Source organism: Procambarus clarkii, chromosome 24 (genome assembly GCF_040958095.1).
Source record: "Procambarus clarkii isolate CNS0578487 chromosome 24, FALCON_Pclarkii_2.0, whole genome shotgun sequence".
In the NCBI taxonomy this organism is placed as follows: domain Eukaryota; kingdom Metazoa; phylum Arthropoda; class Malacostraca; order Decapoda; family Cambaridae; genus Procambarus; species Procambarus clarkii.
The window spans coordinates 32,454,584-32,481,823 of NC_091173.1; the positions used below are offsets into that span (position 1 = coordinate 32,454,584).

Genomic DNA, 27,240 nt, shown 5'->3' on the forward strand with positions numbered 1-27,240 from the left:
GTCCCCGGACACAGAAGCCGTGGCGCGCAAATAACGGCGAAGCGCCGCAACCGGACACAAAACATGATGCACCCCCGGCCTGACCAACCAAGCATCAACCACCCATGGACCCCTCCAGAACGCAGCAGTCTCAATTCTACGCCAGAAAAGAAGGAGACAGCTGCAAACGAACAAACCAATCACCACGACCAAAAGAGCAGAAACCCCTGTGCCGGGGGAGAGCATGAAGCTCCCCTACCCGACCCCCAGAGGCCAAAGCCAACAAGAAAAGTGCCTTGGAAAAACAATCCCGGACCGAAGGGGCCACAACGAAACGAGGAGACGGAAGGAAAGCGAGCACTCTGTCCAAAGACCAGGACGGCTCAGGCGACGCATGAGCAGGCCGGAGGTGAAACAATGCACGAGACAGCTTGCGAAACGGCGCAGACGTAACATCGATACCGAAAGCAAGCTGAAGTGGCTCCGCCAGTGCCGCACGATACGAGGCAACAGTGTTAGGCATAAGATGACGGTCCTGAAACAACCATGAGAGGAAGGACAAGACCACCCGAACAGACAAGGAAATAACACGACGAAGACGCAAAAAGAAACGGAAGGACCGCCAGGAAACTTCATACTTGCCGCCGAGAAGAAGCCCTCAGGTGGGACACCAACAAGGAGGACACCTGATCACCATAGAGATGATGATAGACTCGAGCCAAAAAACCCATACGCGAAGACTCGAGGAGAAGATCGAACCAGCCATGTGACATACTGGCCCGATCTGCTGAAAGAGGCGGAGCTGCGGGAAAACCCTCGGGTTCGGACACCGAGCAACCAGCGCCTAAAACCAAGGCTGGGCCGGCAACCAAGGGGCCAGAAGGACAACTCTCCCCTTGGTAAGTCTCTAAGCGAGTCAGGACCTGGAGCAACAGCCGAACTGGGGGGAAAGAGGTACAGGAACCCATACCTCGACCAGTCTAGCCGAAAGGCATCAACCTCGACGGCCTCGCGATCGGGGAAGGGTGCCGCATAAACGGGAAGACGCCGCGACCACGCCGACGCGAAGAGGTCCACCTCGGGGTGCCCGAACGTCTGGCAAAGTCAACAGGAAGGACTCGTTGCCGACCGTCCACTCCGTGGAGAGGGGAACGAAGCGAGACAGGGCGTCGGCCAAGACATTGGACACGCCCTGTACTTGAACCGCCAGGAGAGCCAAACCCCAAGAACTCAGCAGACGAGTCACCCAAAGCGACCAACCACAAAGAGACAAGGACCGCATCGAACCCCCGTGATTCAGGCAATGAACCACTGGAGAGCAGTCCGAATGGAGCCGAATTGTCGATCCGCGGGCCACCTGAATCCTCCCCAGAGCAAACCACACTGCCGCGAACTCCCGCACCGTGCTGTGAGCTCGACGGAAGGACGGTGCTCACCAACGCCCCTGGCCGGCCTGGTGAGCACTGGTCACAAAACCCCAGCCGAGAGACGACACATCTGTGTACACCTCGAGCGAGGGCTCAGGTAGGCGCCAAGGCACTGAACCCCGAAAAACCCATAGAGGAAGCCTGGTGACGCAGCAACCGACGCAAGGCCCCCGGGGATCGAACTCTACGATCGCGAGAGAGGCGGAAGGGGGAACCCCGAAGGAACCAGAACAGCCGTCGAAGCCAAACCCCACCCGGTGGGTAGACCACCTTCGCGAAGTTCAGGCTCCCTGCACAGCCCCTCGAGCAACCGCCGGGTGACCACGGCCCTCCAGAAACAGACGAAGGCAGGACCGCAGCTGCAGGAGAGACTCCGGAGGGAGAGACAAGGAGGCGGTTCGAGAGTCCCAAACGAGACCCAGCCAAGTTCGAACCTGAGAGGGAACCAGATGGGACTTCCTCCAGTTCACCAAGAACCCAAACCCGGCGAGCTGGGAAAGAACCTCTATAGCTGAACCCCAGGGATGTGTACACTCACGGGGACCTAGCAGGGGGCGCCACCGAGGAGAACAGTGGAAGGGCAAAAACAAACTGAATAAAATGACAGAACCCCCCACCAGGCAAAAACAAAATCCCGCAAGAGGACAGCGAACCCCAAGGAACAGAGCCGGCCGCGATGTCAGGAATACAAGCTGAGCAGCACCCTATGCCCCTACCAGTGCAAACTGCCTCTTACCTGCCAGTAACAAGGGAGAACAGAACACCCAAGAGCCCAACAGGCGGCCGAAAAACCGAAAGGTAAAACGGACCAGCAGAAGCAGACCCCAAGGAGCCTGTGGAAGGTGGTCCCAAGCCCCGAGGGCAGTACTTACAGGGCACCTAGGGAAGGCAGCCCTAGGCGCATGCAGCCCGAGTACTGAAGATAACTCCTGGCTCTCGCACCCACAAAACCAACACCACACGCAAAGCACAGTGCAGTAGCGACACCGGAGCCAGAGCACACGACCATCGCCTATAGCATCAGCCACAAGAACTGAGGTGTGGGTAGCCGGCGTGGAGGGTCTGGGGCTCCCTCTTCCCCCTCCCGGGGAGGGGGGAGATGCGCAGACAGCGGCGCGACGGTGTGTGACGTCACACTAGTTTGCTTGTTTTCGGTTGGGGAGTTCTATCCACTAGTTCGGCTTTTGGTAGCAATTTTAACCAGAATAGGGGTTTGTTTTGAGGCGCTTACCTTTCTGGGTGCCTGTTCCGGTCGATGGCAGACATAGAATGCTTCCAACCACACGGGGGCTTCTATAGGCCATTGCTCCCCTTGCCTCTCTGAGGGGGCCCAGTTCTGGCCGTGGTCCCCGGTAGGCCTAAGAACTCCATACACATGACTGATGCCAAAGTCTGACATTAGCATATCAGCCTGGGATAGCTCCGGGGAGCCGACGGGGCTCCCCCCAGAAAAGACAATAATAAAGATGACAATTTTTTTTCTTTAACTAAAGTTAAAACCTTTTGAAAGGAAAGGCAGAGCTTAAGTACACAATGGTAGTTAAATGAGATTATAATTTGAATTCTGGCTATACAGCAGCTATCCCACAGTCACTGAGGAAAGAATTAAGGTGAGCTTCAGTGATTATTGAATAGGTTTTTCCAGTGTCAGTCCTCCTAGCTATAATTTTACCATCTCGCACAAAACAGTGTTTAATTTTAGGGGAATTTTTGCAGAAACCACGCAGTTTAAAAAAAAGAGATTTTGCCTGAACCTGGTCAGACATTGATTCACATAAACAGTGGATTTACTAGCGACTGCAGATGAGATAAGATCAGACTTGCGGGAGCAGCTATCTAGTTTAATTCAAATTCTCCGGTTATTTGAACCAGATGATTTGGTACCCACTCTATAAGCTGATTTGATGTCATTTTTTGGGGTTGAATACCTTAACTTATCCTGCAATTCCTTGATCACGATGGCAGCACAGTCTTCTCGTGACGTGATGTGATTGGTTCGATCTTCTCTTCGAGTCTTCGTGTATGGTATTTTTGACTCGAGTTTATCATCATCTCTATGGTGATCAGGTGGCTTCCTTGTTAGTGTCCCACCTGCGGGCTTTGTCTCGAGGGCAGTATGAAGTTTCCTGGCGGTCCTTCCGGTTCTTCTTGAGTCTTCGTCGTCGTACTTTGCTTTCTGTTAGAGTGGTGTTGTCCTTTCTCTCTTGGTTGTTCCAGGACCATCTCCTAATGCCTAACACTGTCGCCTCGTATCGTGCGGCGCTGGCTGAGCCACTTCAGCTTGTTTTCGGTATTGATGTTACGTATGCGCCGTTTCGCAAGCTGTCCCGGGCGTTGTTTCACCTCCGGCCTGCTCATGCACCGCCTGAGCCGTCCTGGTCTTTGAACAATGCTTTTTTCTTTTCTTCTCCTCTGTTTGTTGTGGCCCCTTCGATTCAGGATTGTTTCTCGAAGGGTCTTTTCCTGTTGGCATTAGCCTCTGGGAGTCAGGTTGGTGAGCTTCATGCTCTCCTCTGGTGCAAGGGTTTCTGCTCCTTCGGTCGGGGCAATAGGTTTGTTCATCTGCATCCGTCTCCTTCTTTTCTGGCGAAGAAGGAAACTCCTGCTTTCCGGAGGGATCCTTGGGTTATTAATGCTTGATTGGTCAAGCCGGGGTGCATTATGTTTTGTTTCTGGTTGCAACTCTCCGCCATTATTTGTGCGCCACGGCTTCTGTTGGGTTGATCCTTTTAATAATTAATGTGTTGATGGCCTTTGGGTTGATCCGGTTTCCCTTCTTCCCTGTTCGCGAATGCGGGTCTCCCAGGTCGTCCACAGGATTATTAAGACTAGCCAGCCTGCAGTCTATCCTCGTGCCCATGACGTTTGCAAGTTTGCGGCTCTTGCAGCCATCTTTGGCAATATGTCCTGGGCTGACATTCGGGCATGGGGATTTTGGCGGTCGAACAGGGTCCTGACTGCTCGTTATCTCTTGAATGTTCCTGGGCCTAGTCGAGCCTGTGTCATTTTGGGTCGGCGGTTGCAGCCAGTTGTCTCGTCTTCAAGTTGAGGAGTGAGCGGCGACCGTCTCTTGGGTAAGTCCCTTTATTCCTCTGTGGGTAGTTAGCTACGTGGAGCCATAGGGGCTCCCTCCAGAAACAGAGCATTGAATATAATGAAACACCATTTCTGGGTGAATCCCGGAGGCTCCCCGGCATTCCTCCCTCTCCCCGGTCGGCATTTTTTTCACGTTTTGCTTGACATCCAGCTTCAGAAATGGGGTGTGGATCGCTGGCATGGGGGGTCTGAGGCTCCCACGTCCCCCTCCCGGGAAGGGGTGAGCTATGCAGACAGTGGCGCAACGACGGATGACGTCATACTAATTTCCTCGTTTCTGTTTGGAGAGTTCTATCCACTAGTTCGGCTTTTAGTAGCAATTTTAACCAGAATAGCAGTTTGTTTTGGGACGCTTACCTTTCTGAGTGCCTGACCTGGTCGATGGCAGACATAGAATGCTTCCAACAACACGGAGGTTTCTATTGGCCATTGCTCCCATTGCCTCTCTGAGGGGGCCAGGTTTTGGCTTGTGGTCGCCAGTAAGCCCAAAGAACTCCATACACATAACTGATGCCAAAGTCTGACATTAGCAAATCAGCCTGGATAGCTCCGGGGAGCCTCCGGGACTCACTCAGAAAATGGCGTTTCATTACATTCAACACTGGTTTTTTCCTTCCTTCCTCTTCTTGTGTATCAGCATTGTGATGAGTGACAACTCGCTTGTCTTTCCTCATGATTATAAATGTATTATCCTTGCGTCTGAATAGCGTTGTATCTACTGGAAATTTACCCTTTGTTTTAAGTTGCAGATCCTTGGGTGCACCACGCTGCAATCTGATAATTCCACATGTGTATACCCCATGTTCATGTAGCTTTTCTGTGAGTTTTAGAGTTATAGTAGTTATCCATATAAAATGATAACCCTTGTTCTTCAGGGGTTCAATCAAGCCCATGACCATCTCAACTGTTGTTTTACCAATTCCAGCATACCCTTCAAAGTCATATATGTAACGAGATGTGGATTCAGCAAGCATGTACAGTTTTACTTCATACTTATCAGGCTTATTTGGATTATAAACCTTGAAAGATAGTTGGCCATGCCATGACATTGTGCCTTCATCAAAACTCAATTGTTTCATAGGAATGAAGAGTGTTGTAAATTTGCTTGTAAAATATTGCATCACTGTTCTCACTTTTACCAGTCTGTCTTCATTGTCTTTGGGAATGTCATTGTTGTTATAAGTATGGAAAACTTTGCAATCAGTTGATATCATTTCGATGTCATAAAAGTACTGAAACAAGGTACATGCCACATCCTACCTGTTTGCCAGTACATTCTCATCATTGGGAACTTCATAATGCTCATCAACAGTGACAGTCCCAAATATCTTGTCATTTCCTTTGCACTTACATCATTCCAGGTATTCATTGTGTTGGTAAAAGCATTCTGTTTGTTTTGTGAAGCATACAAGTTATTTTCATATACAAGAAATTCAAGCAACTATTGCATCAGAAATAATTGTATAAATTCCAGAGGAATGGTAGGTACTAGTATAGTCAAGCCTGGTGTTCCTTTGTCTACAAGTGGTGGTGTGTTGTTAGTAGACCAGCCATTACCATCATTTGTTGAAACCAGTCTCATACTGATCGGATAAAAATAATAACTGTAACAAATATTTTAATTAGGGACGTGACATGCGTCCCCGTCTAGCAAACATGATAAAAATAACTGACACACAGCTGTTCCTAGGTGCGCGAAAGTGTTAATTTGACTGGGGATATCAGAGGTATATGTATTTCTGGTATGATGATTTTGGGTTCTATTACATCTGTCAAGAAAGAGTTTCAGATCAAGATTTGCATTTAGGAAAAAGGTCTTGTACATGTAAATGGGACAAGAGAATGTGTGGAGTGAGTTTATGTTTAGCAAGTTTAGGTATTTAACCCTTAAAGTGCGCATCACGTCATATGACGTGCTGGACGTTGTACCAGTAAACTGCGCATCACGTCATATGATGTGTTGGAGTACTACGCAAGATTTAAACAGCCCACGGATACACGGGGTTCACCACACCTTCATCAGGGCTCTTGTAAACAGACGCCATTTTTTTTAAAAATCGTGGGCCAAACTCCTGGGTGTTATTGGCCTTAGTATTGAGTGAGCAACCAAGCCTGACGCACGCAGCATGAGCTAACAGCACTGCTGTTCAGCTTGTGACCACAGCATCGCCTAAAAATGCCAAATTATACTTGTTCATGCTATTATGTAGTGATGATATTATTACAGAAGACCCCTGACTGTGATAAAACTGACCAGGGTTCTGATAATAGCAGGATTGTGGTGATATTTAGCGCTGTGTGCCATGGAAGGAGGTGTAATGCTGTGGGAGGGAGGGTGGTGGCGATGTCTTTTGACTGTGTGTGGCCACCTTTTATTGACTGCATTTACCATACCAGCTTAGTGGTTCGCTATGGTGAACACAAATGTAGATACTTATATATAACGTGCGTATAGAGGGTATAAACAGCAAGAGAAAGTTTGGAGCCGCCATTTTGGTGAGAGCGGTGGCGTCGTCTGCACGACACCACCATGCAGACGACGGTGTTGTTTACTGGTTACCACGATGGTCTTTGGGCACCATACCAGTTTATTTGTACAAGTATGATGAATAAAACAGGTAGATATTTATATATAATGTGTGTGTATAGCGTAATAACACCACACAGTGTTGTTGGAGGAGAAATATTAGTGCGTCTGGCCTTGAGGGCGGCCGCCGATCAGCTGACTGTGTGAGTAGCCACATTTCTGTGCCTTTACTCACCATACAAGCTTAGATGTACAGTTATGGTGAACAAAACATGTAGATACTTATATATAACGTCTGTATATAAGATATATAGCGTAATAACACCACACAGTATTGTTGGAGGAGAAATATTAGTGCGTCTGACCTTGAGGGCGGCCGCCGATCAGCTGACTGTGTGAGTAGCCACATCTCTGTGCCTTTACTCACCATACAAGCTTAGATGTACAGTTATGGTGAACAAAACATGTAGATACTTATATATAACGTCTGTATATAGTGAATTATAGCAAAAACATTATTGTGGGAGGAGAATGTGGGTGAGTCAGATGACTGGAGGGAGGGCGGGAGTGGCTGGCTGGTACACGGCGGTCACTCCTCATTACTTTTTGACTCATAATAGCTACTTAGTGGTTCGTTATAGTGAACAAAACATGCAAATACTTATATATAACCTGTGCTTATAGTGTAATAACCGACAAAGTATTTGTTCACTGATTGATGAACATAATTGAATCAACAATATGCACACCATATTTTTGAGTACAGCAATGATTCACTCATTTTATTATATAAATATATCACACTACACACTATTGAATAATATTACAGCAAAAAAAGTATGAAAAATCAATCAGACATTGAAATAATTCGGTAATTATCTCTTTGTGGCAACTCTGGCCTGACAGCTTGCGAGCAACAGACCACCTGGGACGCACGCTGAGTCAGCGCCTATAATTTGCCAGACTTCCCCGCCCTATAGCGGGCAATATATGCCACTTACGATTTTTTTATTATTTTTCCCGTGATCAGTGAACACAAATTAAAAGGTTAGAAAGAAAAAATAATTTTTTTTTTTTTCAAAATGACATGCGCCTGTGGGGATGGCAGGATATTAGACCCCGAGCATGTTAAGGGTTAAACAGGGGGGCTGTGTGTTTTCTGAAGCAGAGTCTCTTATTGTTCTGATAGCAGATTTTTGCTGGGTGATGATGGGCTTGAGGTAGTGGATGAACCCCCATGCACAGATACTCTATGTAAGATAGGGATAGATTAGTGCATAGTATAATAAGAGGAGAGCTGAGTTTGGTACATAAAATCTGATTTTAGAAAGTATACCTACTGTCTTTTATAGATATATTTTTTTTGGTTGTGTGTTGTATGTGGGTACTGAAGTTGAGTATCTTGTCTATATATAGACCAAGGAACTTTCCATCATTTTTATTGCTGATGTTAACATTGTCTGAAGTTGAATTTCATTTGATGATTTGCTTCCAAACTTACCTGAATTTACCTGAGGACCATTAATGCTAGTGATCTCAACGATGACAGGAAGCCAGTGGCATGTCAAAAGTCGCCCCATTTGCCCTGATCTTTTCACGTTGTATTTTAAAACATAGCAGAGTTTTAGCATTTATGGCTTTGATGGGTAGGCTGTTTCACAGGTTTATAACCCTATGGGTGAAAATGCATCTCCTGTTTTCAGTCCTACATCGTGGCTCATTGAGCTTGAACCCTATGCTTCTCATCCGAGTTACATCTAACCTTTTGAAGAAATTGTCCGGATCAACATCCTCCAAATTGTTCAGTATTTTAACCTCTTTGATGCGCCACATTTATTATGACATTCTGGTGGTGCGCCGAAAATCAAGTGTTCGGAACAAAAATAGAGTAAAATTCTTTGTAAACTGTTAAAATCCTTTACTTAAACACCTACACGTAAAAAAAAAAAAGCATTGAATGTAACAAAATGCCATTTCTGGGTGAACCTCGGAGGCTCCATGCAGCTATCAGGCTAATATGCGATTTATTAGACCAGGGCTTTAGTTAATGGAGTTCAGCCTAACAGGGACCTCGAGCCAGAACCTGGCCTCCCTCAGAGAGGCACAAGGAGCAATGGCCTTGGAAACCCCCCTTCCCCTGTGGTTGAGGGTTTTCCTTGTCTGCCATCGACCGGGGATAGGCACCCAGAAAGGTAGGCATAACAAAACAGACCCCAGATAGGAAGAAAATTGCAACCGAAAACCAAACAGAGGCAGAATTCCCTCAATTCCCACAGAAACAAGCCAATGAGATGCCACGTTGCCACGTCGCTCATCTGTACAGTCCCCCCAGACCCCCTGTGCCGGCTACCTAGCAACTCCAGTTCGGAGGCTAAACATCAAAACAACACAAAAATTGCCAACCGGAGGGATGGAGGGTGTCAGAGAGCCTCTGGGGCTCACCAAGAAAATGATGCTTCATCAAATTCAATGCTGGTTTTCTGTGGGGAGCCTCTTTGGCTCCCTGGAGATACATAACCAAAGATAAGGATAAGAGGGACATACCTGGGAAGCGGCCGCCACACACTTCTCAACTCTAAGGCAAGACAAATGGCTGCAACCTTTGACCCAAGGCCACACATGAATCCCCAGGACCAAGAATGTCAACCAAATAATGGATGGCCAGGACCCTGTCCGACCTCCAAAATCCCCGCGCCCGAAGATCAGCCCAAGACATGGTGCCGAAGACGGCAGCCAAAGCAGCAAACTTCCGAAAGTCATGGGCACGAGGATAGACCGTAGCTTGGCTGAACTTAATAACCCTGTGGACGACCTGGGAGACCCCAAGCCCTGGAACAGGGTAAAGTAGATCTCCTTGAAAGGCTTTAATATCATTATCATTTCCTTCTTTACCATAAATCTTTGTGTCATCTGCAAATTTGATGATGTGGTTTGTTATATTCCCATCTATGTCATTGATGTATATAACAAAAAGGGTAGGTCCCAAAATGGACCCGTGTGGCACCCCCCCTATCACATTTCTCCATTCAGATATATTTATTTATTTATTTATTTATTTATTTATATACAAGAAGGTACATTGGGATTGTGAGGATACATAGTATAGTAATTACATTCTTGTAAAGTCACTAGTACGTGCAGTGTTTTGGGCAGATTCGTTCCATTTAGCACCACTCTTTGTCTTCTTTCCTTCAACCACTGTTTTATCCATTCTAATATTTTACCATTTATTCCATGGGCCTATAATTTGCTTGCCAGTCTTTCATGTGGTACCTTATCGAAAGCGTTAGCAAAACCCATGTACACTACATCCCCTGGAAGGCCTTTGAGTAGCTGGGTTACCGTTACCAAAAATGTGAGCAAATTTGTAAGGCAGATCTGTTTTTAACAAATCCACGTTGTTACGACTGTACAAGGACTGTACATCTTTCCCTGAAGGATGGTGAATGATTCCCTCCCTGAAGATCCTATCCATAAGCTTGCAGTTGTGTGATCTCAACTCGAACGCCTCCCTTCTTGTAGGTCAGCGTTTGATGCCCGATGGTCCAAGTTCCATCCCACTCTCCTATTTCAGAGCTTTATCCTCCAAGTGCTATTTATAATCTTACTGGTATAGTAGTGTCTCCTGATAATTTCCTTATCTTGCTCCCATGATGCTATTGCCACAGTACAATATGATTACTAACCATAATATTAATACTTTCTCCACGTACCAATTACTCTTCATGTAACTGCCAACCATCGCAAATAATAATACACAACCCCACGAATACTCACTTGGGTAGGAGGCCTGAGTGTGTAGTGGAGTTCCTTGTGAGGCCCGCTTCCTCCTGTAGATGTATATCACCACCGCGATGCCACACACACAACATAAGAAGGCCACAGAAGCCATAACGGTTACCAGCAATGCCCCCGACATGCCTAGCATCTCCCACAGTGCCACAGCTGTCATCAGTGAATGTGATTATTAGCCACCAAGTTAAATTAAGAATCATTATATTACTATGGAACAGAGTAACTATAAAATTTGCTTTACACATTGGAGTGGGAAATTCCCACAATACAAGGCAAAGTGGACCAAAATCCACTTAACATGCACAAACAACATACTAAAAGAAGGGTTCACTAAAACAAAATCAGCCTTATTGACTTCCATCTCGCATGTATAAGGCTGCCAAAAAAGAAATAATATATAATCTTTGCACCATGGAAGAGCCATCATATACTGTATATAAAACATTTTGTACAATACACTGGGGGTAGTGAACTACAGTACTGGATACTATGCCCTACTGCAGGCATGTCAAACATGCAGTCCTTTGCAAGCACACCTGCAGCCCGCACAAAGAATACTGTAATTTGGTATACTGTATAATGTAATAGAAAAAATATTCTGCAATAACTTTTATTAAATAACTTCAATTACTTGACGTGTGTGTCCCTCATGATAACACAAATGTGGCCCATTTGGCCCTCGGGGGAACCTCAGTTTGACATGCCTGCCCTACAGGACTTTCACTATGTAAATAAGAAATCAATAAGATATAGCCAAGTTACCAATAAAAACATACAGTAATAAATTAGTCATTAGAAAAAGATTGATAGTTAATTTAAATGAGATCTATCTCTTTAGCATTAGAAATATCTTAACCCTCCAAAGTGGTCATCTAGTGAAATGCTGTCATCATATGATAAATAATATGTGATTTTGTGATAATATTTGAACAGATATTGCCCCTATGATTCCATTAGGTAAATTGTTTCTTAGCAGTCATGGGAAGCAATAAAATAACTTGGAGCCAAGCATAGTTCAGCTCTTGGTCTCCCATCATTGCATGATATCCATAGCATGATATCCATAGCATAGCATACCTGGACCAACAAAGATTTTCACTATACAGTGTAACCTCAATTCGGCAAACTAATTGGGACCAACCCTGATTCGACGAAGTGAGGGATTCCTTGCAACAGGTGATGCCTTCAGAAGGCATTTATGTAATGCATTTTTTTAATAATATAAATCAAGAATATTTCATTGTTATATACAGTACTACTAAACTGTACAATAATGAATCATACTATATGTACCTTAGAAAAGGCATACTATATATACACTGTAACCACAGGATTATCCGGGATTCGAACATCCGGAAAATGCCCTTATACAGCCAAAATCGTAACCTTTGTCACTTTCATATCCAGAAATTGTCTGGACATGAAAGCCATGGGGCAGGCCGTACCGTATTAATCCCGTCTGCCTGTGGCTCAAGACGCATTATGGAGGAGGGGGTGGAGTGGGTGGGTGGTGTTGGGAGGGTGGGAGCGGAGCATAGGGAGGGACTACCTGGGTACAGGAATTACCATTAATTTTTGAACAATTCATCATAGCCAAAAACAAATGAAATAAGTACTAGTAATTATGTAATAACAAATATATAAGAATCATAAAAACACCATTAATTTTAGAACAATTCATCATAGCCAAAAACAAATGAAATTAGTACTAGTAATTATGTAATAACAAATATATAAGTTTCCTAAAAACAATGTGCACAGGCTGAAGTTTCCTTAAAAAATATTGTGAGTTTTTCCTCCTGGCGGCCTACGTAACGTGCTATAGCTGCCCCAAGTGGACCCGTCCAAAACTGGTCAATCCATGTGCTCCCTTCCCTCGTGTTATACCACAGTGCTGTGCCATTAGTGAGATATTTTTTTTAATAACTTTATTTTCATAGTAACTTTGAACATTTTTGGCCAAGACTATGTCTAGTAGCAGCATCAATCGTTCTGGAGGTGTTAAGAGGAAGAAGGTTGTCCTAGCAATTAAAGACAAGTTACGTGTTATACACCTTAACAAGTGAGGCATCACAGGCAAGCCAAATGCCTTCAACAAGCGAGGTGACACAGGCAAGCCAAGTGCCTTCAACAAGTGAGGCATCACAGGCAAGCCAAATGCCTTCAACAAGTGAGGCATCACAGGCAACCCAAATGCCTTCAACCAGTGAAGCTTTAGCAGCCGGCAGTCAAAACTAGCTTTCCTTAACCCTTAAACTGCGCATGGCGTATATATACGCCATGAGTAACATGTCCCGCGGTGCGCATGGAGTATACATGCGACATAGGGTGCCAGGCCTGATTCAAATGGCTCGCGGCTACACAGGGTTCACATTAGCTTCCTCAGGGCTCTTGTAAACTGACGCCATTTTTAAAAAAAAACTGGGCAATATTCTTAGGTGTGAGAGGAACAGTACTGTTGGAGCAACCAAGGCTGGCGCACGCAGCATGAGCAAACAGCACTGCTGTTTAGCTTGTGACCACAGCATCACCGAAAAATGTCAAAATAAATATATAATTGCTATTATTTAGCGATGACAATATTACAGATGACCCCTGACTGTGATATAAATAACCAGAGATGTGATAATAGCAGGATTCTTGTAATAATTAGCGCTGTGGGACGAGTGATGCTGAGAGATGGAGGAAAATAGCATCGTTTACTGACTGTGTAGCCACCTGTTATTGTCTGCATTCACCATACCAGCTTAGTGGTTCTCTATGGTGAACACAAATGTAGATACTTATATATAATGTGTGTATTAGTGTAATAACAGGATTATGCTGGGAGGAGCCATTTGGGTGACGGAGGTGACGTCGCCTGCATGATTTGTCTAGCTGTTTAGAGGGTGGCCACTATGCTCTTCAGGCACTCTACAAGCTTAGGTGTACAGTTACGGTGCATACAACATGTAGATACTTATATATAATGTGTGTGTATAGTGTATTAACACTGCAAACAGTATTCTTGGGGGAGAAAGTTTAGTGCGTGTGACCTTGAATGAGTGAGGGAGCCGCCACCTGACTGTGTGTAGAGCGACGACTCTTAGTGCCTTTACTAACTATATCAGCTTAGCTGTACAGTTGTGATGAACAAAATATATACATACTTATATATAACGTCTGTGTATAATGTAATAACACCACAAACGGTATTGTTAGGGGGAGAAAGTTTAGTGCGTGTGACCTAGAATGAGTGAGGAAGCCGCCAGCTGACTGTGTGTGTAACGACGACTCTTAGTGCCTGAACTAACTATATCAGCTTAATTGTACAGTTGTGGTGAACAAAACATGTTGATTCTTATATATAACGTCTGTATATTTTGAATAAAACATAAAATAGGATGGTGGGAAGAAAAAGTGGGCGAGTGAGGCGTTGTTGAGGGAGTGGCAGCAAGTGGCTGGCTGGTGTGTGGCTGGCTGGTGTGTGGCGGTCACTCCTCGTTGCTTTTCGATTCTCAATACCAACTTAGTGGTTCATTATAGTGAACAAAACATGCAGATACTTATATATAACCTGAGTATAGTGTGTAATAACAGCAAAACTATTTGTTTATTGTTTTATGAACGTAATAATTGAATCACTAATATGCACACCATACTTTTGAGTATAGCGATTATTCACCACTTTTATTATATAAATATATTACAATACACACTATTGAATAATATTACTGCAAAAAAATATAAAAAATCAGAGACATAGAAATAATTAAGTGATAATATCTTTGTGGCAACTCACACCTGTTAGCGCGGGTGACGCTGACCGGCTCTGACGACCGCTCTGTCAACGCCCACTTTTTGTCAGACTTCCTCGGTCAATTGCGCCCAAAATATGTCACCTACGATTTTTATTTTATTTTTCCCGTGCTCAGGGAACACATATTAAGATTTTAAGAAAACGAAATAATTTTTTATAATTTTTTTCTTGCGCACAGGGGTGTAAATGTCCTCAGGACCCTTGAGCAGTGGAAGGGTTAACCCTTGTATGGCGCAGGGCTATTTAGAATTTGTCACCCACAGGCGCATACAAAAAAAAAAAAAAAAAAAATTCTTCTAAACCTGTAATTTGTGTTCACTGATCATGGGGGAAAATAATAACAAACTCGTAAGTGGCATATATTGCTCGTTATACGGTGGGGAATTCTGGCAAAAAACAGGCGCTGACTCAGCGCGCGTCCCATACAGTCTGTTGCTTGCCAGCTGTCAAACAGGAGTGGCCACAAACAGATAATTACCTAATTATTTCAATGTCACTGATTGATTTTTCATAGTTTTTTGCTGTAATATTATTCAATAGTGTGTAGTGTGATATATTTATATAATAAAATGAGTGATTCTTCGCTGTACTCAAATATATGGTGTGCATATTGTTGATTCAATTATTATGTTCATCAAACAGTGAACAAATACTTTGTCAGTTATTACACTATATATACACAGGTTATATATAAGTATCTGCATGTATTGTTCACCATAACGAACCACTAAGTTGCTATTATGAGTCAAAAAGTAACAAGGAGTGACCGCCACACACCAGCCAGCCACTCGCGCTGCCACTCACTCCCTCAACACCTCACTCACCCACATTCTCCTCCCACCATACTGTTTTTGCTTTTATATACAGACGTTATATATAAGTATTTACATGTTTTGTTCACCATAACTGTACATCTAAGCTTGTATGGTGAATAAAGGCATAAAGACATAGCTACTCACACAGTCAGCTGGTGGTGGCGGCCGCTCTCAAGGCCAGGCGCACTAATATTTCTCCTCCAACAATACTGTTTGTGGTGTTATTACGCTATATACACACATTATATATAAATATCTACATGTTTTATTCACCATACTTGTACAAGTAAACTGGTATGGTGCCCAAAGACCATCGCGGTAACCAGTAAACAACACCGTTGTCTGCACGGTGGCGTCGTGCAGACGACAAACCACTAAGCTGGTATGGTGAGTGCAGTCAATAAAAGGTGGCCACACACACTCAGAAGACATCGCCACCACTCTCCCTCCCACAGCATTACTCCTCCCTCCATGGCGCACAGCATTACTCCTCCCTCCATGGCGCACAGTGCTAAATATCACCACAATCCAGCTATTATCAGAACCCTGGTCAGTTTTATCACAGTAAGGGGTCTTCTGTAATAATATCATCGCTACATAATAGCATGAACAAGTATATTATGGCATTTTTAGGCGATGCTGTGGTCACAAGCTGAACAGCATTGCTGTGAGCTCATGCTGCGTGCGTCAGGCTTGGTAGCTCACTCAATACTGAGGCCCCTAACACCCAGGAGTTTTGCCCATGATTTTTTTTTAAATGGCATCTGTTTATAAGAGCCCTGATGAAGGTGAGGTGAACCCCGTGTATCCGTGGGCCGTTTAAATCTTGCATAGTACTCCAACACTTCATATGACGTCTTGCGCAGTTTAAGGGTTAAGGGGGTCTTCCCTGCCACCACTTTTGTAGATTAGGACGATGTTAACCTTTTTCTCACACATCAGCTACAACTCCATTACATAGGGATGCCTGAAAAATCAGTTGAAGTGGAATGCTGAGCTCAGGTGCACATTCTCTCAGAACCCATGGTGAAACTCCATCTGGATTAACTGCTTTGTTCTTACTTAGCTCCTTTAGCATTTTCTCCACTTTATCTCTAGACACCTCTATGTGCTCTATGCTGTTCTCTGGAATTCTTATTGTGTCTGGTTCCCTGAAGATTTCATTATGTACAAACACTCTTTGGAACTTTCCTTTTAATGTTTCACACATTTCCTTTTCATTTTCTGTGAATCTATTTCCCATTTTCAACCTCTGAATATTATCCTTTACCTGCAATTTGTTGTTTATGAATTTATAGAATGGACCTGGTTCTGTTTTACCTTTGTCCGCAATCCCTTTTTTAAAATTTCTTTCTGCCTCTCTCCTCACTGCCGTGTAGTTGTTTCTCGCATCTTTGTATCGCTGGTATGTTTGGGGGTTTGGCCTCTTCATATATTGATTCCATTTTTGTATCTTTTGGTCTCTAGCCCTTTCGCAATTTCTAGTGGAACCAATCCTGTTTCCTCGTTCTGCATCTCTGCTTTGGAATAAATTCTTTTGTGCCTTCATCATATATTTCACAAAATTTGACATACATCTCATTTATTTCATGTCCTAACAGCAAGTCTTTCCAGTCAATTTCCTTAAAGAAATGTCTGAGTTCCTCATAAAGACCTCTCCTGAAATCAGGCTTTTTCAACTTCCTCAACCTCATTTTCTTCCAAATTATAGACATGGTCACTTTTACCCAAGAGAGGGAGGTACTGAATGTCAAATATCTCTTCCTCTTTCCTGGTAAATATCAAATCAAGCATGGAGGGAACATCCCCTTCCCTCATCCTCGTAGCTTGTTTAACATGTTGAAACATGAATGTTTCCAGGATGAGGTTTACGAATCTACAAGTCCAAAAATCCTCCGTTCTAGCTTCATATGCTTCCCAGTCTATGGATTTTAAATTGAAGTCACCGACTACCAACAGTCGTGATCTATCTTTATCAGCTCTGACTTATTTCTCTCATTATTGTTATATGACCCTCTTGTTTATTATCTAGCTCCTCCTTTGTCCATGTGTTGCTTGGCGGTGGACTATATGCATTTATGATTGTTAGTTTATCATCCTGATTGCATATCTCTATTGCTATTATGTCAACTTCTCATGGATTGGCAATCATTATTTCGTTTACCTTTAGGTGTTCATTCACTAGCATAGCAATGCCACCGCCTTTCCTAATTTTCTGTCCCGTCTCCAGACCGAGTAGCCTCTTGGGAATATGACCTCATTTAAAATATCATCTTCAAGTTTTGTCTCAGTGAGTGCAACAATGTCTGGTGTCTGCAGCTGTATTACATCACTTAACTCCAGTATCTTTGATCTCACTCCATCTATGTTGGTGTACTGCAATTTTCAGGAACTTGTTCCCACTCTCTTTATTCTTCACAACCCCTCTCTCTCTAATCCTTTTGTTGGTTTACCTTTATGTACCACTTTACTGGTTTGCCTACCCCTATCACTTTGTAGAAAAAAGAATTGATTTCTTCTTCATTACTGCTCTCATTTTAACGTTTTGCCTCGGCGAGGTTCAGTTTCAGTTTCTCTCTGTCTTTTTTTCAAAGATCTTGTCTTAACAACCATACTTTCCCTACCTCATCACTTTATAATTTTCTAGCATTCCTTAGGACTTCTTCCATCTGTTTGGCACCATTTAGGGTGATCCTCAAAGGTCGATTTTTCCCTTTTACGTACTTTCCAATCCTCCTGTAGTCGCAGACATTCTCGATTGTAGTAAGACGTTCAACGAGGTCAACAATTTTATCTACTACTTTCTCGTCTTCTACAGCTCGTTCTGACCAGGAAGTTATCTTCTTTTCTTTGCAACCAAAAATTATCACTTACTTCGATCAACTGTGTTTTGCACCAATTTAGGATTTGATGCCAGTTCCTTTCTGACTTCCAGCCTAATGTATGTTTTATCCTGGTTGCTGCAGTGTTTGGCTTCCTTTACTGCGTCTATTTTTTCCTTCTCCTTGGCCACCTGTGCATAGGTGAGTTGCATATCTTTCTTGCACTGTTGTGCAAGAAAGATAACTGTGTAACTTCCTCCATCTGTACTGACAAAAGCTGTTTTTCCTGTTGAATTTCCTTACCTAACCTATCGTAATCATTTAAGTTTAAGTTTGCTTTAACTTCTTCCAAAGCTATTTTTAAGAGTTTATTTTCCTCTTCCATGGCTTTGCAATTTGTTTCCAGTCGATTCTTGTCCTTGCATAAGTCTTTCACTAACCCCTCAAGACCTAAAACCTTGCTACTCAAGTGTTCATTACTTTCTTTCAATTTGCTGATTATTTCTTCATGATAGTTCACTATAATATCTAATTTGGCCAATTTGTTGTGTAGACTGCTTATATCAATGTTTTCTTCATTAAAACACCCAAAATCTAGCTCTGTTTTGTTTTTCTTCTTGCTGGTAGTCATCTTGAAAGTTTTTGTCTGGACTGTAAACACTAGGGTCACTTTTTCTCAACTAATTTTCACTTCACTTTGCACATTTGTGTTACCTCACCTATTTTTCCAAAGCACAACACTTTTATTTCCTTGGGACACCACTCACTATCATCAACCTGTACTACAATACTTAGGAATTGTGAAATATCCTGGAGCTCCTCTGTTGCAGGTGCTGACACTAGGGGTGTCACCCTTTGAATTGAGACAACGTCTGAGCGGTGTCTCCGCTGGAGACAAAGAAGCGGTACAAGCGTCCCATTGAAAACACAGGCAAGACCGAACCTGAGAGGGAACCAGATGGGACTTCCTCCAGTTCACCAAGAACCCAAACCATGGGCGAGCTGGGAAAGAACCAAATCCCTGGCAAGCAGACATGCATATTGGCTGGGATCCCAAACAAGCCAGTCGTCAAAGTAGGCCAGAACACGAACACCTAACAGACACAGCTGGGCCACCACGACCCAAGTAAGATGAGTGAACACGCGAGGCACCAGATTCAAGCCCAACGAAAGCAGTAAGCTTGACGCCCCACAACAAAACCGAGCCAGTCCCTGAACCTTGGATGAATCAGGACAGGCCAATATGCATCCTTGAGGTCCAGGGACACCATCCAAGCACTCGGCTCCAACAGAAGACAGCCCTGGGATAGAGTAGGCATCCTGAAGGAGGGGCAATAAACCTACGGGTTCAGATGGGACAAGTCCAGAATGAACTGAAGGTTCGCGCAGTCCTGTTTTGGGACCGGAAACAGACAGGAAACCCACCTAAGGGACTAGGTCATTTCGATCATGCCCATGCGAACCCACTCCGAGATGACTTGACAGAGCACTGGACAAGAGACCTGCCCTGCGAGTCCCCCGAGGGAGGAGGAGCCACGAAATGCCACCACGGCTGCACAAATTGACCTGAAAAGCCCGCAAATCATGAGACCAGGCGCAAGCGAACACAGCGAGCCTCCCTCCCATCACCCCGTCAATGGGCCGAATGGCGAAAGGGCTGACGCACCTTACGAGAACCTAAGCGGCGCACAGGGGGATCCCTGCGCCAACCAGAAATAGACGGAACTGAAGGCTGCGCATGCTCCGAATCTGGCACCACTGGCCTACCACGACAGAAGGAACCCCGAGCCCTGGCACAACCTTTACGGGAAGGGCCCCCCCACCTCCCCACGAGCCTCCCGGAGCACCAATAAGTCCGACATAGGCCAACAACTAACCGAAGCCGTCTGCATATACTGCACCACCGCAAACTCTGCAAACAACAATGGACAAAAGGGTGAGGAAAATCTAAGGACCAGGGCCCACGTGTATTTCAAGGAAGAAGCAAGCACCGCCTGCCGACACGCAAGGCGAGAAGCATAAAACCGCGAAACCACATCCCGCAGGAGCAGTGTGAACAACTTCAACAAGGCAGACAACGCCTCCACCGTCATCGGGAGGGTAAACCTTCATGCAAACTGCACATAACGCGAAGAAGACCACCTTCAGTGAGAGAGAGCCATTTTGAGAAAAATTCCCATTATGCCCCAGGGCTGCAGGTTGGCTCAGTCCTGAGTGAGCATCCATGGGGGTATCGCATGCACCTCTGGCTCTCAATCCCCCATCTGATGCGGTGTTGAAAGGTCGCTCTCTGACGGTGAAATTCAGACCTTATTGTTCGAAGAAGATAAGGGTAGTGATAGTGATGAAGCAAAGTACAATAAAGACCAAACACAGGTGTTGGATACAAGTGATACAGCACGGATGAGAACTAAACAGCGAGCATATCCAGTAGACAGTCCGTCCTGTAAACAAAGACCCACAGTCTTTAATGACCAATCTTTAACCTCATTTACTGGTTAAATGCTGGTTGGTATTAGGTAAACCTACAGACCAAAGTTCTGCTGTGTAACTTTCAGTTCAACTCCTCAAGATCTAAAATGTTCGATCATTTAGATATCATGACCCGAGGACAACGTACCCTTCTATGCCACACTGCAAACCTCTGAGACACCGCCACCACCTGCTAAATCTATCCACTGTCAATCCCCACAATTGACAGTAAAGCAGGATACAGTCAATTATTCATAAACCCCAAAAATGGACCCCTAGTTATCTGAAAAGGAGGGATAAGATTTACATTAAGTCTGGAATTAAATCAAAGTACAAAGGGATTATCTGAGGTATTAAATAACTACTTGCAGGCTTGCAGAGGGTGCAAGCAGGGTGTAAAATAATCGTTGAGGGGGGAAATTCCACTAAACACCATCAATTCTAAGCAAGATTTATTAAATAAAGAGCATAGAAAGAAACATGCCCTATCTGAACACTTCCTAAACTGAATATATTCCTAACTGAGGCAAATGATAATTGACTACAACAAATAATGTGGATTCTACAACTATACTCAATCAGACACAGATAGCTTAACACTTTCCTGGATTTTCGACTTGGAATTACGGGCGGTTTGCTTAACCGCTTGTCGGATCACGACGTAATTTTACGGTCCGGTTTAAAATATTTGTAAAAAAATCCAGTTTAAATCCGATTTACTTGGGGTTTGTTTCAAACTCCGCGCCATGAAATTCCCGTTCTCTCGGGTAGGCCGCAAGTCACGTCGGCCTACTGGGTCACGTGACAGGCCCATTGTTTTGTTGTCACGTGGAGCGATCGGATCTCTCTCCCCTTGGCAGCCAAACTCACACGTTTTCAAGGATTATTACCCGTTTGTGTGTGTTTATAACCCACTAAATTCATCAATAATGGATCCAGCACCAGGCCCAAGCGGTGTTTCGGCTACAGGAGCCTCAGAATCAAGTGGAAAAGACAGGATTACCACCATCTATAGGAGGTTTGCTGGTGTGAGGCTCACTCCCACCAAGATTCCCAATGTCTTGGATGCCTTTGATCAAGCTGAAAATGAACGAAGTGATGCAGAAGGTGAGGATGTAGAAGAATTTGAAATTGGGGGCCGTAGACCCCTTGGGGATGACTCAACAGAGGAGGAGACTAAAAGCCAAACTGAGGAGGAGGAGGAGGGGGCAACAGCACCGCCGCCTCTCACCACAAGGCGCACACGTAGTGCGTGCACTCCTAAAATCCAGCTAAGTAAACGACATCCTACTCGTCGTTTGAAAATAACCCAATTTGTTGATAGTGGTAGTGATTCTAGCTTTGATATATCAGGTGAGGATGAACCTAGTGACGAAGATGAGGCACCCCAGCCTCCTCGCAAACGTACGTGTCCGGTACGTACTCGCCAGCCTGGGGCCAGTGGTGGGTGGCTTGAGGACAATATTCCACCAGTGTTCGATGATTTTACAGGAAGCCCAGGGCTAAGGATTACAAAACCAACTAATGCACTTGCATATATTCAGTTGTTTATTACTCGTGAGTTGATTCATTACTTGGCATATGAAACCAATCTGTACGCTTTACAAATATTCAACCTGGCTAATGAAAATGTTGATGATATTTGGAAACTGGTGAAGTTGAAAGAAATGACCAGATTCTTAGGACTGTGTATGTTGATGGGAGTAACAAAAAAAACCCACTATGCGCAAAGTTCAGAAAAGAAAACGAGTTCGCAGGCCAGATGGAAGAGTAAGACTACTAGCAGGTTGTGGTGAACAAACCACAGGCAATTGTTGACTACAATAAGTTCATGAAGGGTGTTGACCACTTTGATCAAATGGTAAAGTATTACCATTTCGCCAGGAAATGTCACAAGTGGACCAAGAAAATAACATTTTATTTCTTGCAAATGGCATTGCAAAACGCTTATGCATTGTACAAGGCCAACACAGATGATCGAAGGAAACTAACTCTGCTCCAGTTCCATGAAGTTGCTATTTGGTCTTTATTGAAATTTGACAAGGCAGAGTGGCCTGCAACAACTACACCATCTCCACATCTAGTTCATGCTCCAGACATAAATGATGACACTGGTCCTGTGTATCCTGCTGCTGACCCGTCGGGTGTGAGGCGCCCTCTCTTCACGTCTACACCTCGTGCTGAAGCTGAATCTGATGAAGATATTTCATATTCTACATTCATGTTTGAAGACAATTGTGAGAGCGACGATTCAGACAGTAGTTTATTACCAACCCAGAGACAACAGCGACGTGTTGTTATAGCAGAGACTCGCCTGAACTATAAATTGAAACATGAGCTTGTAAAAATCCCCAAACGTCGCAGGTGTGAAGTGTGTGCAAAGTCGGGTACCAGGAAGGAAACTGTTATAGCGTGCAAGACATGCGATGTTCCACTTTGCGTCATACCTTGTTATACCACTTATCACAGGAAAAGGGTGTATTGGGTGGACAAGAAATAACCACCCGCACCAGCTTCACTCCACCTAGGAACATCTGTTGAACAACTTCAGGAATCAGTACCTGAAGGAGGTGGAGTGGAGATAAAATGTTCAACTTATTTTACTACAATCGTCTTTGCTTTGGTAAGTACACATAATTGTCTTAGATTGTTTTAGTATTGTAGTCTATTTTCTTAGGAATATTTTGATACCTAAATGAGAACTGTAGCACGAAAACTAAAGTAAGTATACACGAAACAAGAGAAACTTTTTTTGTGGGTGTTGCGGGTGCGAGTTGGAGTGTCAAAAGCGGGTTCCGGTTGTGTGTTTTCCGTCATCTCTACAGCTGTGAATTCCAAGGAATTGTATTTGATATGCATATGTCTGTGTAGGGAATTTTATTCCGAACACTATACAAAAAAAAAAAACGGTGTGAAACAAGCATAAACTTGAAAAACATGAGCAAAGTAAAAACTTTTGACGCTCACGGGTACAAACACGCGTAAGATATTATTCGCCGCAAATTTATTTGACGCTGTGTTGGCCAACTCTACCCATGTTCTTATAGAACTTTCTATTGCGAACACATTGCTATAAAAATGAAATACGTAGATCCAGAAATAATGTCAGGACAGTGAAATAAGTATAAACATTCAAAGCGCTGCATCACAACAGTGTCGTCGCTGCTGAAATTACGGCTAACGCTTCGCCCAGTTCCCACACTCGTGCGGGTCACCCGATACCATAATTAGACATTGATAGGCATATGTCTGGGTGGGGAATTTTATTGCGAGTTCAGTGATAACAAAATAAGCGCTGTAGGATGACTGTGAGGCTGGCAACAAACGAAAGAGTATGAACATTTACTTCCTGTTTGGGTGTCACGGCGAGTCATCTTCGTGTTTATTTACTTCGTGGTGGGATACCAAATGCTTGGGTGACATTTTATGCATATGATCTTGTAGAGAATTTTATTGCCAACGCATTGATACCAAAATGAAAAACGTAGCTCGAGAATTGATGTTAGGAGCGTGAAAAGATTATAAACTTTTTTGTGTTTACGCTTGAGCGCCCAGAACGCCGCGCGCACAACCCGCTTTTTTTTTCAGCGAGTGCTGCGCGCACTAAAGTGTTATTAAAATACCACAGCCAGGCCTAGATGTTCTTCCTCGGCTCCAGGGGAGCAGTCTGCCTCCAGTTGCTACCCAGTCCACACCTGACTTATTTCTCCACTGACCTCAGTGAGGCTGACCTTAGCTCAGTTGCCAAATTAATCTTTGAAGAAGACCTTACCTTACCTTGAGGTTACCTTGAGGTGCTTCCGGGGCTTAGCGTCGCCGCGGCCCGGTCGTCGACCAGGCCTCCTGGTTGCCGGACTGATCAACCAGGCTGTTGGACGCGGCTGCTCGCAGCCTGACGTACGAGTCACAGCCTGGTTGATCAGGTATCCTTTGGAGGTGCTTATCCAGTTCTCTCTTGAACACTGTGAGGGGTCGGCCAGTTATGCCCCTTATGTGTAGTGGAAGCGTGTTGAACAGTCTCGGACCTCTGATGTTGATAGAGTTCTCTCTCAGAGTACCAGTTGCACCTCTGTTTTTCAACGGGGGTATTCTACACATCCTGCCATGTCTTCTGGTCTCATGTGATGTTATTTCTGTGTGCAGGTTTGGGACCAGCCCCTCTAATATTTTCCACGTGTAAATTATTATGTACCTCTCCCGCCTGCGCTCAAGGGAGTACAGTTTTAGGCTCTTTAGTCGGTCCCAATAGTTTAGATGTTTTACTGAGTGGATTCTAGCAGTAAAGGATCTCTGCACGCTCTCCAGGTCAGTAATTTCTCCAGCTTTGAAAGGTGCTGTCATTGTGCAGCAGTACTCCACTCTAGAGAGCACAAGCGTTTTGAAAAGTATCATCATCGGTATAGCATCTCTAGTGTGAAAAGTTCTTGTTATCCAACCTGTCATTTTTCTTGCAGTTGTGACGGCTACTTTATTGTGTTCTTTAAAGGTAAGGTCTTCCGACATGAGTACACCCAGATCCTTTACATTGCCTTTTCGTTCTATGTTATGATTTGCCTGAGTTTTGTACGTGGTTTCCGTTTTTATATTTTCATTTTTTCCATAGCGCATGAGCTGGAACTTATCTTCGTTAAACACCATATTATTTTCTGTAGCCCATAGAAAGACCTGATCTACATCTGACTGGAGGTTCGCCGTGTCCTCTATGTTGCCTACTCTCATGAAGATCCTAGTGTCATCTGCAAAGGATGATACAGTGCTATAGGTTGTGTTCTTGTCTATGTCCGAAATGAGGATGAGAAAAAGTACTGGAGCAAGTACAGTACCCTGGGGGACTGAGCTCTTCACGGTTGATGGGCTGGATTTTATTTTGTTGACTATTACACATTGGGTTCTGTTGGTCAGGAAATTGTAGATCCATCTGCCTATTTTTCCGGTAATTCCTTTTGAACGCATTTTATGTGCAATAACACCATGGTCACATTTATCAAAAGCTTTTGCGAAATCTGTGTAAATTACATCCGCGTTATGTTTGTCTTCCATAGCATCTAATGCCATATCATAGTGGTCCAGCAACTGCAACAGGCAAGAGCGCCCTGTTCTAAAACCATGTTGTCCGGGGTTATGGAGTTGCTGTGATTCCATGTATTTTGTGATTTTACTTCTTAGCACTCTCTCAAAAATTTTTATGATGTGCGATGTTAGGGCTATCGGTCTGTAATTTTTTGCCTCTGCCTTATTTCCTCCTTTATGAAGTGGTGCTATCTCTGCTGTTTTTAGTATATCAGGAATAACGCCAGTATCTAGGCTTTGTCTCCACAGAATGTGGAGGGCCTGCGATAGTGGTTTTTTACAGTTCTTTATGAATATGGAGTTCCAAGAATCCGGGCCTGGTGCAGAGTGCATAGGCATACTGTTTATGGCTTCTTCAAAATCCAGTGGGGATAGGGTGACGTCTGATATATGATTTGATGTTGGTATCGTATCCATGAAAAATTCATTTGGGTTATCAATCTTTAGTGTGTTTAATGGCTCGCTGAAAACAGAGTCGTACTGCGTCCTCAGTAGCTCGCTCATTTCTTTGTTGTCATCGGTGAAAGTTCCATCTCCCTTTCGCAGGGGCCTGATACTAGATGTGGTTTTTGATCTTGATTTTGCATTGGAGAAAAAATATTTCGGATTTCTTTCTATTTCACTGATGGCCTTTTGCTCTCTTTGCCTCTCCTGGGTTTTGTATGATTCTTGTAGCTTCCGTTCAATTGTTTCTATTTCTCTACCTAACCTTCTTCGCCGTTCTTGAGATAGGGTGCGACTCTCAAGTTGTTCCGCGATTCGTTTTCTTCGCCTATATAGGGAACGACGTTCCCGTTCCAATCTGCATCTCTTCCTCTTTTTTCTTAGAGGTATGCGGTTTGAACATATTTCTAGTGCTACTGAGCTTATTTTTTCCAGGCACTGGTTCAGGTTTGCATTTTCTAGCTGTTCTTCCCAGTTTATTTCTGTGAAGTCCTGGTTTATTTGCTCCCTACGACTTGAAGACTACTAAAATCCTGTACTCGTCACTGAGGGTGACTTATTATTTCAAACCAATTGGGAAATTATTTAGATACTTGAGGCAGGCTAATTACAATATTCAATAGCACTTGCATTTCACTAATTTACATGAATTTACAAACAGGGTGGTAGGTACATATTTTCCAAGTAAAGAGATACCCTATTCTTACTGAAGTCACATGCTCTTTTGATAACCTAAGAGGCTTATTCTTGATTCTCAATTGACGTTAATTTTAACATAAGTACTGAACCACTGTGCTGCTCGCCTTCCAAATATGGCACCCCCCCCTCTCCCCCCGCCCCCCGTGCACAGAAAATATCTCTTGAAAAATTTCTTTTTGTTTTTGAAATGTTAACCCTTGTATGGTGCCTGGCTATTTAGCATGTGTCACTCACAGGCGCATACCAAAAAAAAAAAAATTATTTTTTCTTCTAAACCTGCTAATTTGTGTTCACT

The 27,240-nt window shown here is 44.0% G+C and overlaps 1 long non-coding RNA gene across 1 annotated transcript in view; it reads right to left on the reverse strand.

Moving 5' to 3' along the window:
• LOC138368237 (uncharacterized) overlaps positions 1–27,240 on the reverse strand; it is a 470,460-nt gene that overhangs the window by 238,491 nt on the left and 204,729 nt on the right. Inside the window, exon 2 of the long non-coding RNA XR_011229548.1 lies at positions 10,807–10,974. This is a non-coding gene — a long non-coding RNA (uncharacterized lncRNA). The remainder of the gene's footprint in view (positions 1–10,806; positions 10,975–27,240) is intronic.